The sequence below is a fragment of the Saccopteryx leptura genome, chromosome 2, assembly GCF_036850995.1.
Source record: "Saccopteryx leptura isolate mSacLep1 chromosome 2, mSacLep1_pri_phased_curated, whole genome shotgun sequence".
Taxonomy (NCBI): Eukaryota; Metazoa; Chordata; class Mammalia; order Chiroptera; family Emballonuridae; genus Saccopteryx; species Saccopteryx leptura.
The window spans coordinates 18,357-38,717 of NC_089504.1; positions in this window are offsets into that span (position 1 = coordinate 18,357).

Sequence of the window (20,361 nt, forward strand, 5' to 3'; positions counted from 1 at the left end):
ACAAAAGTACATAGGCACCTACACTGCACAGCCCTTCAACCGGAACAACCATGGACTCAACCCATGCTGCTCAAAACACTGACCCTAATCTCCATAGAACAACAAAAAGTCTAAACTGGAATACAAACAGCAAGTCATTTTAAATCCTAATTCTGAAATACAATTGCTCTCTTTGAATGTCACATAGATACTCAAAACCAAAGCTTAAAAAGAAAAACCAAAAAAAACCTCCCCTCTTTCCATGATTGCAATCGACTGCCCAGGGTTGACGAGACAACCAAAAACACTCAGGAGTCAAGGAACATCTCACCTATTATGAGACTGAATCACCCGGGAAGAGATCCAGACTCAGCATCTCGCCATCAGCGCTTCTTTTCATAATACACAAATCACTTTCATACCTGCTTATGATCACTTCCAATCCTTCATCTTCCCTCATTACATTCCAGAATTCACCCTCTAAAGTTTTCCTCCTCAAAAATGAAGACTTTGACCATAGTGTATATTCCCCGACACCCCCCCGGGAGCACGGGGAATAACTAACCATACTTAGGATGACTACCACAGCGTGTATCCCAGACCTGCACTCATGTCCAACGCTAAGACGGATGTTACTATTTCGCTGACTCATCAGTGTACTTTTAACTTACAAAACTATTTTGGCAAACTCCTCGCATGATCTCACTTCTACGTCGTCCCTTTCAACCTTTGACAACTTTCATATCACTTACTCCTTTATCAATATACTATTCATAACTACATACTAGCTTATGTACCTGAATGACTCAGGACAGTCACCTGCCATTTACTACAAACAAAAAATGTTATTACACTGAAAGAGAAATAACAGTCACATAAATACTCCACTTTTACAAAAAATCTGGATTGAATAATATATGTCTTCACACCCGACTAACAGTAAAACAGGTCATTGCCTTGGATTCTGCTTCACAAGAACACAGAGGATCTATACTGATAAAATTATAAAACGCTACCCAAAGACACACAGTATTTTCATACTATTTAATAATAATTAAATAATATTCATATTAATATTAATATTGAGGATAATAAAAATTAGCCTGACCTGTAGTGGTGCAGTGGATGAAGCTTAGACCTGGGATGCTGATGTCCCCTTGGAAACCACAGGCTTGTCTGGACAACCCATGTCCGGGGAGATAACTGTAGATAAATGTTTCCCGCTGCTCTCTCTAAAATCGACTACTGAAATTTTCTTATAAAAAAAATTACATTATTTTCTGAACACTGTCTATATGAAAATAAAAAAGTGCTCCCACTAGAAGTGCTCACTTACACTGGGAGTGGGGCATGCGCCCCACAAACCGTCCAGCGATTCCTCTCTACTTCTCTTCCCAGTTACACCTTCTCCCCCAAAACCCTCCCTCGAGTCCCCTCCACCCCTCCTGACATCCCTGGGTCCCGTTCCTCTAACCTCTACACCTCTGACCCAGAGACAACGACCCCTGCCTGGCAGCACCTGGCCTCACATCCACCGAACTCGTCCCTCTTCCCCTGCAAAGTATCCACCTTGGGTCTAAACCCCATTTCCCTCTGGTCCACCTCGGTACCTTTCTCTTGACCCCAATTCTCAGCTCTGGCTGGTCAGCCTCTGGGGGACACGCCCTGCCGCTCATACCTGACTTGAGTTTTTTTTGACTCGTTCACATGAAAACAGTCAGGAACCAGGGACACTCGGTGCACGTTTACCTTAGCAAAATAAATTCATTGAAACTTCAGCATTTTAAAATCCCAATGGAAAAGTCACCTTCCTTACAAAATCAAAACTCTACCACAAGGGAGACATTCTAAAATGCAAAAACGATAAGGGAAGAAGTAGATTCCAAGGGAAACAGTGGGAAAATTTCAATGCGGTGGTCAGAATAAAGATGGATGGTCATATGGAAAATATGACAGTAATTAATACATAGAAATAGGACAATTCCCTCTCCTACTCACCACTATAAACCTACTTTGAACCACCTACCTTTATGATGGGAACGTCATACAAATGGACATGATACAACACTTAGTAGCTTTGCCAGCAAAACCCATGACTACAAACAACAGCGCTTCCTACCGCTGAATGCCATGAACTTGGAAGTTCCTGCTTTCCGTGTACTGCACAAAAACTCGGAAACATAAGCTCCCAATGACATGGAGCAGAACTGCAAGAAAAAACAGATCAATTTCTCATCCAAATAGATGAATCACAACTCTCTCCTTCAGAAACGACAGGACCCCCACACACACACCTCCTCCAAAATAATCGGTAAGGAGAGAAACGACTTACCGTGAACGGAAAAGTGGATTCCTCCTTCAAAGGGGACCCGTTCTGCCGAACCTTCTCTGCGCACCTGCGCTAAGGTGTCATTTCCCCAAGATGCTCACACGAGGGCGCCAGGGCATCCCGCGGATGGCAGCTGAAAAGGCGGCTGTGTTCCGCTCCACACCTGCGCTGACACATAGAAACGATGTATCTTCCTCTCCTTACGGTTCCTTTAGAAATCCACAACAAAAATGAACTGCACGGTCCGAATCCTTGCAAGTTGTAAAAGAAATCCCAAAACGAATAACAAGGGCACTTACAATATAATTATAACGAAACGTATTAACACCATGTCCCAAAATGTACAGGAAATTCTAAGTCTTGCCTGCACCCATGAGCAAAGAAGAAAACCTGACGCTTCATCACTTTTTCACTAAACTTCGCCACCTACATGAGTAACTCCATGGTACCTCACCTCACGCGCCCTGCACAATGGCATCACCTGAAGCACGACCCTAGGTACCCCGGCCCCTTCTCACCACGGGTCAGGGCTGCACTGCGCCTCAGTGCGCCCGCCCGCACCTCACCTCTCGCCACCTCTCGAATCCTCCCCGCACACCTCAGGCCTCCAGACCCTCCAAGGCCCTCATTCGTTCATTATTTTTCACCGACGCATCCAGTTGCAAAGCGCCAGAACCCAACCAGAATTGCAGACAGATCTAAAGTTTAAGGAACAAAACTCATAAAGATAGACCTGGACAGCTCACTCAGTGGATAGACCGTAGGTCCACGTATGGACAACCCAGGTTCCATTATGGGTCCGGGCACACGGAGACATCTGCTTCTCCCCACTCCTTCTCGCTCTCCCCCTCCAGCAGGGCAGCGTGCCCCCAGCGCTGTCACCTCAGGATCTGAACACAGCTCTGTACTGGACCATCTTCCCCAGATGGGGTTCCTGCGTGGCTCCCGATGGGGCACACGTGGAAGTTTGCATCATGATCTCCCCTCCTCTCACCTAAAAATAGATCATTATGATGGAGGTTATAAAATTAAAAACAACTCTTTAAAGAAATGGCTCGCATAATACAAAGATGAGCCACGATCACAGACCAGATCTTTGCTCCCCACATATCTGATCAAACATTTCTGCTCCATACGCTCACACAAAGACAATGAAAATGACCTTTCTGATCAACATTCACATGACTCTCTAAAACAAATAACCACACTGAAAAATGGCTTTCTAGCTAAACACAAACATGTCCTGGTAACACAGTGTAGACAAAAAGGGGTTCTGTGGAGACGGTCTATTGTTGTTTCAGGCACCTTACCTAGTCGTCGATTGCTTTCTCCTATCTGCCATGAAGGGAGGAGAGAAACCTGGTGTTCAAGCCAGCTACCTTGACGTTTAGGGCAAGGATCCTTGGGATCAATCCAATGACCATGGACTCATATCAATGATCCCACGTTCAAACCACAAGTCCTAAGGAACCCATGTACAAGCTGCATGAGCCAGTACTCAGACCACAGATCTCAGGGTCTTCAAACAGGGTCGTCTACATCTCAGTCTCACATTCTATCCAATTGGTCACCACATGGACAGGAAGCAACAGTATACATGTTCAGGATTCGGTGATCTGGGTAAAGAACTCAGTAGACACGTCCTGCAACCATGTCACTGGATCATGACGGGGATAGGAAAGCATTCTCCCTGCGAAAATATCAGTGACATATTACAACCACATCCTTTGACTGTGAGTGGACACACTACAGGAAGGCAGAGTACTGGACGATGCCACAGGACCTCAGCCGTGCACTTCTGAGTGATTACAGAGAGAACATGGAGATCTGCCATGAGAGCCGGCACGGATTCACCCTTAGAAGCTAACCGGCCCTAAGACAGGAGCACTGGGACCAGGGAGCACATACATGGGTACTGGCAGGCAGACGTACAGATGGCACACCACCTGTATTGGGACCCCGCCTGAAGTCCTGGAATGTGCAATTAGTCCGTATCCTAATCCTCTGACTGTTCCAAGGTACCTCTGCATGGAAAACAGACATTCCCTGTCATAACACTGCTATATCCTCTCACACTGTGCATGACTCCCTCGAAAAATTAGTATACCTGCTGGCCATACACGTATGATTCACATTGGCTATAAGGAGAAAACGGGACCCCCTCAAAGGCATCTTCATCCCAACCTCTCCTGACAGAGAAAGCACCCTTCTTTGAATTCCAGGGAGGCGAAATGATCGGGGAGAGCAGGTCAAGTGCAACTCCCAACATGTCCTCTGGGTGGCAGCACTCGAATAAGGAAACGGAAATATGGATCCGAGGGCAGAAGAATTTGCCCTCTGAGGACATACGGGATCCTTCCTCACCGCCCCAGTATTAAGCATATACAAACATGGGTTCCCCAAGTGTACGGAGGTGTATCTCTGACTCTTTATGGAGTGTGGACACTGTCCCCCAATAAAAACAATACTCCCTTTCCTGCTAACCCAGGGCCGACATAGTGAAAAAAACAGATTAACAGGCGAGAGAGCACAGACACTTCAGACAATATCACATACTAACAGGACCAGGAGGGTCATGGGGAACTCATACATGCATTGAGAGGTTTAGACATGAGGAATGGGAAATAATGCACATACCCCACAACTGCAAGAGTAAAAGTAAATGTCCTCCCCTGAGAAAAGTACTGCCTGCGCTCCCATGACCCGTGAACCCCATCATCAAACCTCAGGAACACCTCCTAAGCTGAGAAAGACTTAAGGTGCCATGGACAGTCATGCTGAATTTACATCAAGACAAGAGCAAGCATTCATGAAAAAATGTGCTTTCAGCCAACAAATTCACTGCACAGCTTACCAAAACAGTCTATTGCAGCACACTGCAACGCACACTATGGTTACAGTCCAGCAAAGTAACGATCAAACACATGACACTCTAACTCCTTGGTACTTGAAAACAACAAAATGAGAGAAAGTCCCAGAATAACACAATGGCTAGCAGGAAAACCAAGAGCTGTCAGACACATTTTACCGAGACCCAGGAAAGAAGGACTTTGCAGCACCCAGCACTACACAGTAATAAAACAACTTGACTTCCATGTTCAAGGAGCACTGGGAGAAACAGACACGTGAAATCAATGCACTCATCACCAAAAGAATCAATACAACAGCAGCTGAAACCCTACAACAAGAACAAAACTCTATTCCAAATGCGGTATCATTCCCTTCTCTGATCGATAACAAGGCTAAAAGAACACATGCAATGAAGCACTATCTGATCATCCGAGTCAAAGAAATCACATCCAACAATGCAAACAGAGGCTGACATACACATTAAACACACAGTGATGGGAACTGAGACCCATACACATACTAAGGGAATCCACCTCAATCCCAAGGACAAGTTAGGCAAAAGTTGGATACATGGAGAAGCACTGCACCCCCAGAAACCCTGCGCAGAATCAGAACCATGGAAAATAGGAACAAAGTCCTCAAGCAACACAGAATGAGCATTTCAGCGAATAAGCAAGCAAACAGTGAAACGGAGGAAAAATCCCACAGGACTATGATTCAAAACAACAAAACTGATCAAAACCTTTCTGAACTCTGAATGAAAATAAAACACGAAAACAAAACTCTGAAAGCCTCACATCTACAACAAACCCAACACCAGAATAATAAAAAAAGACACAGAACGAACAAGCAGAGCACCTACAGGTCCTGGAAAACCAGAAACGCACTAATTTCAACAGGTACAACCTCTGCAGCCATCCATTTCACAGTGACAGCTGCTCATTTTCAACAGCAGCTAGTCATTTTTGGCAAGTGGACTAGTCAACAGAAATGTACTGGAAACCTAATCACTGTAAAGCACTTTACGTCCCTGTTCATGGAGGAAACCTTCAGGGCCTCTCCATGATGTCAAAACCCAGCGCCAAGAAACCCACAGTAGTGCCATCGCCAATGTGCTCACTGCACTGCTCCCCCTTTCTATTCCCCTAGGGTGGCCTCTACTGAAAAGGTTTTTCAAAGCTACACGCACCATGATGGCAAAGTCCTACTGTCACAGTGATCACACCAGTACCATAAAGTGGGGCCTGGAACAGCAGCTCTGGATCATAGAAAATGATGAACAAACTGTAACGCACAACCAACACCGGGGCCAGTGTGAGCAAGCCACACACCTACACCCTCAGCCACAGGTCTCAGCATTCAACCCCAAACAGGTGCACAGACACGATACAGAACACAAAACCTAAAGTAAAGAGAGAAAATGGGCAGAGACATATATCAAGCCCTTCCTACCAGGCCACATCCAACAAAACAGACTTCAACGCTAGCCATAGACTGCACTCTGAAACACGGGACCCAAAGGCAATTCCAAAGCTACGCACAACACCCAACAACCCTCATGAGAACGCACAAAGTACCCTGCACCACATTCCCCAGCAGGAAAAACCCACCACTGTCAGCAATGCACCACAGGCAGAACACAGAGCCCATCCAGCTGCCCTGTCCAGGACAAAACCAGGTCTTCCTGATTCACACACACCCAGGGTTCTGTAAACAGCACCTAAATAAATAAATAAATAAATAAAGACATAGGGGAGGCGCTGAGACTATGTCCAATTGGAAACATACAGCAACAGTTATTGGTACCACGTCCAAGACACTTCCTGAACATGGAAGGCATGGAACCTGGACATTCCCTCTCAACCTGCACCTAGACACAGAAAGACCAACAAACTGAATGCAGAGATCACTTTCCCTAAGTAAGTACAACCCCTTCAGGAACTCCCACCTAAAGCACCTTAGGAACAAAGACGGTGACAGCCCTCCATCTCCCACAACAATCTCTTCTAAGCATGCAGGGAATAAAGGAGGGCCAATGACTTTCCTCAGCACCTTCTCATCTGTCCATCCTGTATTGAAGATCCCATCACACATTCATCACCTTAAACAAACATATGGGAAACCTTTTCACATAAAACTACCGGAAACAACATGTCACTATACCTAATGGGAAATGGGAGAGACTGACCTAACGATCTCAGAAGTCATAAAGAGAAATTGGTCGGCATGCAGGGAAAACAGGACTGACAAGTGAAGGTGGCACGGCAAACACCAAAAACTTAACACAAGGGAGGCGACACTAACCAGCCATCGAACTGCTTCTGAGAATGCCAAGGGTAAAAGTGAGTAGACTTTAGCAAAGCCATCTTCCCGTAGCAGACCTTTGAATGGACATCACTTACAGTACCAGGAGTACCAATCATGCCTATCATCTCGGGCTCCTATCTTAAAACTCAGATATCAAGCACGGTGGAGCACAGGGAATACAGAACTGTCACTGTTGCCACAGTGGAATTCTCTCAGTAAAGAAATACATCTTAAAGGAGATGAACCACAATACTCCCTAGAGCAGTGATGTCATCACTCATAAAGGACAACATAACTTGAAATAACTTCTCCTGCTCAGAAATACTGACATTCACATACACGCACAAACCACCAGGCAGGAAATAGCTCAAGACTTCCTCTTATCAATAAAAAAATGTACCTGAACCCTCAGTGATCTGTGAGCCACTGTGACGACACAGAGGAGCATGAGGAGTAACAGAGAAGGAGGGAATGACCCAACTCTAACACAGTCATGGAGATGGCGTTGCGTTTTCAATAAAAGGGTCACATACCCCAACAATGGAAGGAACGGGCACCTGCAACAAACAGTTTCGGAGACAATGAGAAAACAGTGATGCCAGCAAAGACCGCACTGTTTTCAACTGTCCTTGCAAAGGACATCAAAAATTAAAAAGATTTCCCTTCAGTAGTGCTATTCCATTAATGACCACACGATGGCAGTCAAAGAAGTTATTTTACCCCAATAAGGGACCTCATATCTGGCATCATTCCGGGAAAACAAACTCCATGGCACTGTTGATTATAACAACAGAAAAAATACCACCCACAGATAGGGAAGGATGCTGCCACTCACTTTTGACGCATCTCACTGGACGAAGAAACCTTAGCGGCACCAAAACAGCATAACCGAGGTATAGAACCCAGGCACATACCCTCATCCCTTGATGCTTGCAAACAAACCTGAAGCGGAACTTGAAGTACCTCTCACTCAAACATGATACCCACACAACATCCAGATCAGGAACACAGAAGAACAGAGAACACATGGCAGAGTGGGACATCAAACCTTTCTGCCTCACAGCCAACAGTAGCACCTAAATCTGAAGACTACACAGACAACCACGACAGGAAGGCACACCAAAAAATCTCCAGGAAAGTATACAAACATATTCTAAGAACATAAATAACTGCAAAGCAAAGACCCTGCAGAAAGAACCCACCTCTGCAGCCAAGACAGCATTCCCAAAAAGTTGGAAATTGAAGCATTTAAGACTACCAGATGGCTAATGTGGGAGTTGAACCGCAACGTAATACTACATGCACTCTTATTTTAATGCTGAATAGCAAGCAAAAGAACAAAGGCAGAAACTGATGACCCTATCCTACTACCCTACCTTTGGAATCACTTTGTAAAGCCAGGGTGAAGACACAGCTTCAAGGGGTGATGTGCAAAGCCTCCCGATCCCAACGAACCCTGCAGCGCCACATAGGAATGTCTAGGGAAAGTAAATAAAACTTGTCTTACCTGAGCTAGAAGATGATCTCACAGGTACAGAAAGGCAAGCAGGCAGCACTACCACAGCTGTCCATATCACAAAGGCAAGTCCTCTGCTCTCTGCAATGAGACAACAAGCAATGCTTTTCATCAATACCTTCTCAGGTCTGTCAGCAGAACCCAGGCTCACAGTTGGATTAGGACTTCTCACTTGAAAACCGTTCTCAGTCCACACCGGACTACGAACACTGTGCAAGGAACCTGCAAAGATCGAAATACCAGAAACGGTATTTCTCAGTTTCACACAATGCAATCAGAAAAATGTAAGTGGAACGTAATGATACGCTCTAAGGAAGGTTCCCATTAAGACTGCCTGCCCCATGCCCACAGCACCTGATGAATGACAATAACATGTAGTAATTGAAGATGTCCACAGGAGGGCGGCAGTGATTCAAATCCAGAGCACAGTAGCCATGAAGCTAAATCGAGCTGTGCATCAAGGAAGACGAGTTTCACTTTCCCTCCACCTTAGTGAATCGAGGAATCGGGAAACCAGATGAAAAATGAAATACAGTATGAACAGGGCTCCGCAAACACGAATCTAAGGAAGACCTGCCGCCAAGCATCACAACACTTACAGGCTAACAGAGAACAGCAACGGAAAGGACCCATCACTCAACCTCTGGAAGAAGGCGCCCTAACAAGCGGACAGAATGACATTAACAAGCAAACTCACAACGTCCTGATCCCTGTTCAATGCCCACAGAACTCCATGAAATCTGTGGATAGTAACAGAGAGCACTGTGAACATAGGACTGTGAAAGACCAAACCCCTCACGCGACAGTGACATCTTACCTCTTGGGATCCACTCTGTCACAACTTTTCCCTCCCGTGTCCCTACTTTCTGCATTCTCAACTCATGCCAGAGGACTCTTCCTCTGACCTCCTCTCTGGGGCATCCCACCCACAGACACTAGACAGCCGTCATCAACAATACCAAAAAACTTTAAGATGAGACTGAAACCACTACAAATACACCAAAGCCAATGGATCCCTCTCAGGATGCAGGCTTCCATGCGATTCCCACACATGTCCACCGGAGGGCAGCGTGGAGCCGCACTTCGAAATGATTCTCAAGGACATCTACTCACCTGGTAAATAAAATAACCAACACGCACCTCAAAGGGTAACAATCCTAAACAACATCTTAGTTCCCAGTACACAGAATAGGAGCACCGGGAATAAAGTAACGTGGGAACTCTCCACAATGAGCAGTAACAGAATGGACATCGAAAGAACACCACAAACTGCAAGCCGAGTCCATACAGAGACAACACGAAAGGAATGAAGATGAAAGTGTCTCACCCCCACACTTCCGGGAAACCGTACCCCTCCTCAGTAAAAACACTTCCAAAAGCAGGGAACATTCCTAGAAGACACCCCCTTCCGGAGACCCAGGAATTCTCCTTCTGTTCCAAACACGGGGCAGGAGGAAAACATGCCGGTAGAGTTCCATCAGGGAGCATTAGCTGCATGACACCCCAAGTCTTCCTGTCTGGATGCACTGTCCAGAAAATCACATCATTTTACCAGCGCAAGTCGGGCCCACCCAAGTACAGCACTGTTACTTTCCCAGACAATCCCATGACAAAGATATTCACCATGGAAAGGGAACAAGACTCTGCAGTGTTACGTTGACCACAGCAGAAGACTCTGAGGCTCTATCCGCCTGATCCCTTTGCAACCAGACAGGCATCCAACCTCTTCAGATGCCCCAGCCTGGAATGCCTTCCTTTCCACGAGTGGCTCTTCATTTGCAAATGCAGCATGGTTAATAGAGGAAACTCCTCACCTTAGTGCTCAGTGATTGAATCAACATCTAGCCCCTCTCTTTAATAACTCTGTCCTTTGTCTATTCCACAGGTAGCTATGGGGGTATTTGCTGTGACACTGACCAAGTTCTCATTCAGAGAGAACTCCAGAGCAGAAAAATCATGGGAACGCCCTGCCTTGGCCTCCCTGGCCTCACTCCCGCCCACTCACCCTCACCCCTCCCCCTCCAGGGGAAACCCTCCCATCTGCCTCCAAACCTAATACCTCTCCAGTAACACCTAACACTGTAGCCATATCCCAGAAGCCACACGCCCTAGACCAAGGGTCTGGAACCTATGGCTCCCGAGCCAGATGTGGCTCTTTCCATGGCTGCATCTGGCTCGCAGACAAATCTTTAATAAAAATAATAACAACGTTAAAAATATAAAACCTTCTCATAGATTACAATCCATTCATTTACTACCACTCAAGTTCATGGTTGCGGGAGGCTAGAGCCAATCACAGCTGTCCTCCGGGACCACACCAAATTTTTATTGGATAATGCGTAGAGTACACGGGTCGTTCTATGGCTCTCACGGAATTACATTTTAAAATATGTGGCATTCACGGCTCTCTCAGCCAAAAAGGTTCCCGACCCCTACCCTAGACCTACCCTTTGACCACCACCCTGGAATGCACTCCTCGACCCTACGCATCCCCTCACACAAACCAAAAAGCGATATCGGATCACAGAGGCCTGGTGCCCGGAGGCAGACGCCACACCCAGGGCACGAACTGCTGTCTGAGGGAGGACCCTGGACGTATTCCGATAGATTAAACTGCAGCCCAAGGGCCCTGCATCAAACTGCGGCCAGAGCCACACTTGATATGCCCGATGCCTGACAACAGGCCCCGACCCCAAGCCCTCACACCCAGTGTCTCACACCCAGTGGAGGACTCGGAGCACCGATGATATCTTCAGTGAAACTTCTTTACCTAGGCAGGAAAAAGACAGTTAAATATAAATGATTCCCAGAACAATGACAATGAGGGCTGGGATGTCTTCCTTCCTCACACTCCGCAGGTGCAAAACACAACAGATGGCTTCAGTAAAAGGCATTCCTCTTGCCGAGAGAAAGATCTTCCCTCAGACAGAACTACCCACCATGAGCTGTCCTGGGTTAAAACATCACATGGACAGCAACCTGGATCCACCTTACTTCCCCAACCTTCTCGGCTTCAGTGAGTATCCACAGTTTGGTTTAATTTATTAAACGGAAGTATTTTTTTTACCCTCAACAATATAAACATAAATTTCCCTCAACACCAGTAAGCTGTAACAACCAGAGACAAAGCGACATGGACAGCATGCCCTGAACTCCCGGCAACAACAAAATACACAGTGCTCCATATTCGTACAGAAAAACACACAATACCATGATATTTTACAAACCTTTCCATTCACTCAACCGTTTGTGAATCCAGACTTCAACAACATTTATAACAGAGAAACCTTATTTTCCCATTAAAAGACAAACATTATTTAAAATGTCTTCAAAACATTCAAGCCAACAGGCAAAACCAATTTAAGCTGAGCAGAAACACATTCCACTGGAAAGCCAGACTATTCAGACCACCCTGGGAACTAATGAAGGGACAGAATATGAAGAATGAGAAACAAAACCAACCACAGATAGTTCATTACAGGTCCAAACATGAAAAGAAATCCTACCATGACACACCGAATGATCACCCCACAGAAAAACCATGGTGATCACGCAGGACAATATCCACCACCCATGTGAATTCCTTATGGACTATACTGGAAACCCTTAACTGGAAACATGGGTAGACCTGAAACATAGATCCATAAAACAATCAATACACACAGAAAGAGAAACTTAATATGCTGCAATATCCAACCACGCCATAAGTTCACGAGGCAACATACTAGAACTCCAGGCAGGAAGCATCCACGGAAAGAACACAGAGCACTGTTACCAGCCAGTTAAATTTCCCATAAGTACTGAAACCCCGCACACCTGAGGACATCAAGTATATTACATACTCATAATCACATCAATACATATCATTCCTCCTCTCGTGGCCATCAGGAAACCTCAGGAACAACCCACAGAATGGTCATAATGACACAGAAGCAAGGTAACAACTCTTCCTAAAAAAAAGGTTTCCTGCCTTCCTCACTAAGGGAGTGGCAGCCTCCCCTCTGACCTCATGTTCCTTTCTGACCCACTTATAAACAAAACGTAACACAGGAGCACAATCGACAAGACTGAAAGTAACACTGAGGAATCTATGACAAGGCAATGCACAAAATAAACTCAGAAATGCCATGGAAAAGACAAATCTAGACACAGAAACGCTCCCTACAGTTCAAAGCCATCTTGTCTCCTCATTGACAACAGGTTCCTTTGCAATTTCCCAAATTCTTTCCAAAGAATAAGCCGACATACCTTATTGATGGCTACTCTTCCCTAGGTGTCCACAAGAGGGAGGCAGAGACGTCAATTCTATTTGTCCTAAAATAGCCTGCTCAGAGGCTCACTCACTGTCTACAACCTTGGTAAAAAGGCGACCATCAGTGTCCAGCAAACCTTCCGCAGGGGGAATTCTGTACAGCCACCTTTCTCGCTCCCTCTGTATCCCAAAGAAAACCATACAGAGATCTGCACACTTCAACCACAGGACCCCACTGCACACCTAACTGACCTCACCATTTTCTGCACCAAGAGACTCCTCTTCTAAGGACCCTTTCTCTGGAAACAGCACTCCTCTATGTCATCTCCCTCTCACAAAACACCCATATCACACTCACTGGCATGAACGATGAATTCACTAAAACAGGACTCACACATTCTACAGACAACTGCCGAAAGACCAACAACGCCGCCACTGTAGGCACAGGGGAGAAACAAATGCTGAACGCCCAACTGAGTAGAACGACGCAGTATGGCAATAAAAGGACACTTCCTTCTAGATCCCTTCCTCCTGCTCTTTAAAGTGACAATAAGAAATCATAAATGTCGCACAAACACAAGGACTTCCTCCTGGAACAATAAAGCTTTGCCATGGACCTCTCAGTAGGACCCAGACATGCATGACACCTACATTTCTAATAATACCTGGACAGAACCACAGTCACACTGCACTACAACATAACCACGTCACTTCATATGGTAAAACTCATGGACACATCAAAGTCTATGTTTCTCTGGCAATCCTGGCTCGAGAAATAGTCAACACTCCTCCCTGGCCTTTTGGAAAATCATAAAGCTAACATGATGGGAGGAGACAGAAATAATGGATGATAATCACCCCATAGAATGTAAACAAGTGATCCCTAAATTACAGCACCTTCTGGGTGAGGAACAGCTGGTAAAGAGTCCATTGGAATACAAAACAGACATCATGACACACTCTAGTTCAAAAACAGTTGCCTGACCAGGTATGGGCGCAATACATAGAGCGTCGGACTGGCATACGGAAGGATCCAGGTTTGAGACCCCGAGGCCACCAGCTTGAGTGCGGACTCATCTGGTTTGAGCAAGGCTCACCACCTTGGACCCAAGGTTGCTGGCTTGAGCAAGAGGTTACTCGGTCTGCTGCAGCCCCACAGTCCAGGTGCATATGAGAAAGCAATCAATGAACAACTAAGGAGCTGCAACGAAAAACTGATGATGGATGCTTCTCATCTCTCTCTGTTCCTGTCTGTCTATCCCTATCTATCCCTCTCTCTAAGTCTCTCACTGTCACTGTAAAAAACAAACAAACAAAAAAAACAGTACCTCCCCCTACAACACACACCTTGCATGCTGACAACTCCAAAACATAGTGTGGAGTACCCTGAAAACAATGACGACTTCTTTTCTGGGCTGATAACCTACCCTACAGACTGGATGGTATCAGACTGGATGTTACCAGATAAGCACAGTCAACTGGGACGGTATGGGACACAAGGACGAACCACAGAAGACATAGGAAAATCACTGCCTCTTCTCAAACCTCACAGATGGCTCTCTGACACCTTTCCCAGCATACACCTTTCCATTACACTCTTTCCACTACACGCCTCATGGCTTTAAGCGTTCCTCCTCCAAACACAAATCCTACCCAGGTGGCCCACTCCTTAAGATCGCCGCCATGCCGGTTGGCTCAGCGGTAGAGCGCCGGCCTAGCGTGCGGAGGACCCGGGTTTGATTCCCGGCCAGGGCACACAGGAGAAGCGCCCATTTGCTTCTCCATCCCTCCGCCGCACTTTCCTCTCTGTCTCTCTCTTCCCCTCCCGCAGCCAGGGCTCCATTGGAGCAAACATGGCCCGGGCGCTGGGGATGGCTCTGTGGCCTCTGCCCCAGGCGCTAGAGTGGCTCTGGTCGCACTATGGCGACGCCCAGGATGGGCAGAGCATCGCCCCCTGGTGGGCAGAGCACCGCCCCCTGGTGGGCAGAGCGTGGCCCCATGGTCGGCGTGCCGGGTGGATCCCGGTCGGGCGCATGCGGGAGTCTGTCTGACTGTCTCTCCCCGTTTCCAGCTTCAGAAAAATGAAAAAAAAAAAAAAAAGATCGCCGCCATGAACTCCATCCTCTGGGACGAATCTTAGCAGGACTTGGGAAACACCACACAACCAATTCCTACTTCTCTCTCTGAATTCCAAGAAGGACACCCCATTTTAACTGAGGCATGAAAGGACTCACAACACCAGCTTTCTTTTTCATGTCACCTCACTTCCTCCTCTTTCTTTTGGACACCTAACCATTCTTCAACGTCACACAGTCAGTAGAATGCTCATATCTCCACCCACTGTACTCAACCACCACACATTCTTCTGTCCGTTTCAGCAGCAGGAAATGGGGCCTACACTCAACATCAAACAAGCATGACAACCTACTTCACAATGGCCAGGCTTACGTTACATGGTAAAAACGAGAACAGCTACTAAAGCCTCCTATGCCCTTCCTCAGGAATAATGACATGTAAAGATAGACAGTCCTAGACCAAGGAAAACGTACCCTCACTCTAGAATCACGGAGACCCTCACCATTAGCATTGTGATCTCTACAATATCAATGCGCCCCATGTGTGCTCGAAAAATCCTTCAACGCTTCACCTATACAGTCCATGTCCTTCTTTCCCCTAATTGACTCACCAAATAAAAACATAAGGAATGACAGGAAGGAATTTTTCATTCCTTGGCCTAGCAGCCTGTATGGCTAACCCTATACATCTTAGAGGACCTACAACTTCTCCTTCCCTCCCAAGATCACCGCTGGAATAGAAAACTCCGTAAAAAGAATGAGCAAGAGATCCAACCTAGGAGACACCTATTCTATCCTGAAATGTCTTCTTCAAGGTTCCACCACATGCCCCCTACAGGAATCACGGCGTTGGAAGCACACATGCTGGCTCAGGGTCCACGCAGTTTAAATACCTCCACTGTCAGCCTAGTCCCTCTCAGTCAACCACTCTGCATTCAATTCAAGAGCCTATGCGAACCACCAAACAACGGAATACTTTGATAAATTCCTATTTTTACTCATGAAGTCTTCCACCTACATTCCACCCAGAGCAACAAGCTTAAAATACTAATACATAGGTGAAAGCACTGAACTCTTCAAGTGTCCCCGAGGCACACACACCTCTCTGAATCCTCCCAGCTCTCAGCATCGCCTCAGGATGGTTCACAGGGGCAAAGGCCCACATGCTTCTGTCCAACAGAATCCAGTCTCCACAAATTAGGAAAACCCCACAGTCAAACACTCAATGGGGCTCATTCTGACTGGAGAGAACAGGATTCATCCAAACATGAAGCCTGGGGTGAGGGCGTATTTATTTAATACACAGAATGGGCTCTGACAGCATCTTCAAGACTCAAAATGAATATTCAAATCACAGAAAGTCCTGCATCACCACACTCCATGTGCACTGCGGCACCAAACCCTATGATCAAAAACAGTGTGGGGGACACACACCAGGTGCAGACACAGTGACAGAAACCAGTGAAGGCCCCAAAAAAATGGGCACAAAGCGCTGTACTGTTCTGTTCTCACATACACCTTGCCTCACAACAGTCCCCTAAAAAGCACACACATGGCAACAGAGATATCAAACCTAAATACATGACTACTGTGTGCCACCCAAACACAAAGCTTGAGAAAGCACAAACTTGCCTAACGCCAACCATGGTCACTTGAACAGAGACCATCCTGAAAGAAATAAAGTATCACAGGCAGGTGCCAGCAATGCTTCACTGTGCACACAAAAATGGTGTCGATAGCAAAGAGTCTCCCGTTCACGAGATGCTAACCTTCAAAATCTGAAAATAGAAGTAGGAAGCCAGGCCCCAGACATACAATTTCCTAAATGAATTAGCTATCCTCCCCTTAACTGAGCCCTGTCATCACTGTGGGACTGCAATAGAAAGCACCTAAAAAAATCCACCCGAGAGTCCCAAGCTCATGAACCATTCACTCCTGCAATCCTCACTGCTCTGGACTCCACTTCAACACCTGCTCTCTCCCAGCCCCTTACAATCTCCACTTTGCTCCCTCCTCCATTCCCAGGACATGAAATAACCCGCCTGGAAGACAATCTCTCACTCTCGAGATCTGAATCTCAATGTCCTGCCCTCACCCTGGCTCCCAGGATCCATCCTAGACCTTAGTTGCAGCCTTCCCAAGTTCTCCTTTCTATGTGACGTTTACGAGGAGACAGACTGCAATGACCAGTGACCCAGGAATCATGTCGTCATCAGACATGGAGTCACCACTGCACAGCAAATACGTCCTCAAACCCCTACGACTCACTATGGGAATGCAGCCACAGGGCATCAAACTGAGGATCCTCTCTTGACATACATACTGGGGAAACTTTGGGGAAACTTTTGAAGATAGGTAAACCAAAAAAAAAAAACCCACAGTGGACACTGAAATACACAATGCCCTATCCCCACAGACAACATCAGAAATACCATTTCAAAATCCCAAGAAACAAGCAGCTGAGAACAGCATCCCTGGGGGCCACCTGATTTCAATATTCTATGAGACTTCAACTTAAGAGTCACCCCCCTGACCCCTTAAGAATCCTCCTCATAGCCAACACACCGACACACTGCTGCTCCCCTCCCGGGAACACTCACAGACTGAGCGGGTGCCTCTCTCCTCTCCTCCCTCCCCACCCTCCCCCTCCGCACCCTCTCCCTTCCCACAGGGCCTGCGCTCTGGATTCCCCTTGACCCCATCTCCCAGCTCCCTTCCCTGCGACTCCCCCACTAGGCCATGGAGGGCAACACAGACTCCCCTGGAATCTCCCTCAACCTAAACCCTGCCTCGCTTCCATCTCACCACAGGGACGCCCTGGACACCGCCTGGACTCAACCGCGAAGTTTCCACGATGGGTCTACGATGGTGGTGGGAACCGTGGGACCCAGACAGACCGGTGGGAACGCATCACCGGTAGGCTGACGACTGAAGACTCCTCGAAAGGGCGCCATTCCCCCCAAACGAAAGTGAACAACCTCCCTGAAGACTCCATTGCTCCGTAGTGAAAGGTAACAGCCCCCATTTACATGTAAGGTTTTTTCAGAGTCTAGTACACTCTCGGCCTCATTCCCACAGAGCTGTGTCATGCAACTCAGACTAAGAACTGGTTCTAAAAACACCAACGTGCACCTCCTGCGACATGACACATCTGTCTTCATGCGCACACTGTGCACCCTCACAGACAGGGTGCCGGCAGAAAGCGTCCACCCAGTGGGCTCCAACCAAACACAGACCACAGCTGACAGAAAACCTCGGAACACAGAATGAAAAAATAAAGAAAAGTAAACGGCACGGTGCTTCTCTCTCCTCACAGTCTTCTCATCCAAATCCATGCTTTGTTTTTTTTTTGTTTGTTTTTTTTTCTAAAAAAGTAACCTATTTGCCACTGAAGGATTCCTATTCTCTACATTCCAATTTCACTGAGGGGAGAAATTCTATTTTTTCCATCACAACAACCATGAGACATGACATAAATTTTCTTTCACAGAAAAGGCACGAGCAGGCTCTTCTCTGAACACTTCTTTCTAACATACCGAGCAGCCGCTACCCATTGCAGAAAGTCTGCCTTAAGAAACCCTCAGCTCCATCTCCAATCCCTACTCCCTCTCCTTCACTCTTCCTTACCTGAAACCACCTTCACCTTCCTTTACTCCACTCTCTCTCCTCCCGGCACCCACGACAATGAGTCTCCGAGGCAAAGGCGACCCATCGTGAACAGCATCACCTCCACTTTGCCCTCTTCACAACCCATCATGTACCCACAAGAATACATTCAGAGGAAAACTATGGGACAGCATGAGTGAGCCAATGACCCCTTCTCCATGACCGTAACTAACCCTCTCTCTTCCTTGATACTGATACACCCCAGCCCCCTGCTTGAAAGGCCTCAGCTTCCCCATGGGCTGCTTTGTCCTCCTCCCTCTACAAGGAACCCAACTTGCTAGACACGGCAACAACGGCCTTTCCTGGATTTTTGAAAGCTTCCACCGTGCTGGGTCACTGCAACCCGACATCTGGGCCTCTCAGAACAGATTTGCAGATCACTTCACTGCTCCCCTGCCAGACCACCCAGTGCGGGGCTCCTCTTCTCCTCAGAGCCTCAGGGACCCAGTCTGGGTGGCATCCTTCCTTCCAACATGCTAAACCCTTCCCTCTGTATTCAGTCTTCGAAATGATGAACACTGACTCCCTGACTCTGTCTCCCTTGGATTCACACTACTAAATCTCTCCCTCACGAACTCAACAAGACTCCATACTCTGCACTCCCGGACACACAGGAAAGGACAGGCAACCTGAATAACATTTCCCAACACCACAAGCGGACTGCTTTTTTTTTCCACGGATGCAACCAGGTAGTTCACTGGCCATGGAGTGTCTGATACCACCCGACACTGCTTGCTGGATCACACCCACCTCCTATAGACTCCCTCAAGTCGGTGGGCCCTGCTCTCCCATGGACTCCTCCACTGACCTTGCAATGGGACCCCATGAGTTCCCTTTCAATTTTGGAACAACCTCCCTGCTGCAGGGTAAGATCACCCACCTGTCTCATGCCAAACCATTAGAAAATTCACACACTACCATGTCACTGAATTCTACGACCTACCCCCCTCCCCCATTCCAACTTCTCCACCTTGTTCCCAAAACGCCTAAAGAACACAAACTGAACACTGTTCATGAGTATATCCTACTTCCTCGCGCTCACGAGTATTACCTACTCCAGGAAAACCGTGGATTGCAAGCACTCTCCTGCGCCTCCATACCAAGAGACCTCCCGCGGGACTCAGGCTTGACTTGAGGTTCTCAGGTGTGGAGGATAGGACAAGAGACTTTCCCCACAGTAGGCCTGTGTGACTACAGGATTCCGTAAGTGGGACCCTCACTGACTAATTCTTAACCTCTCCTTCACCCTCTTCTGGACCTGCAGCTTGAATCCATTCACTCAGAGAAGTAAAGTGGTCCACAGACTCCCTAATTTCTGTTACATAGATGAGTCTTTTTCCCTGCCATATGGCACCTTCACTGGGTCCCAGAAAGCTGCTCCCTATTG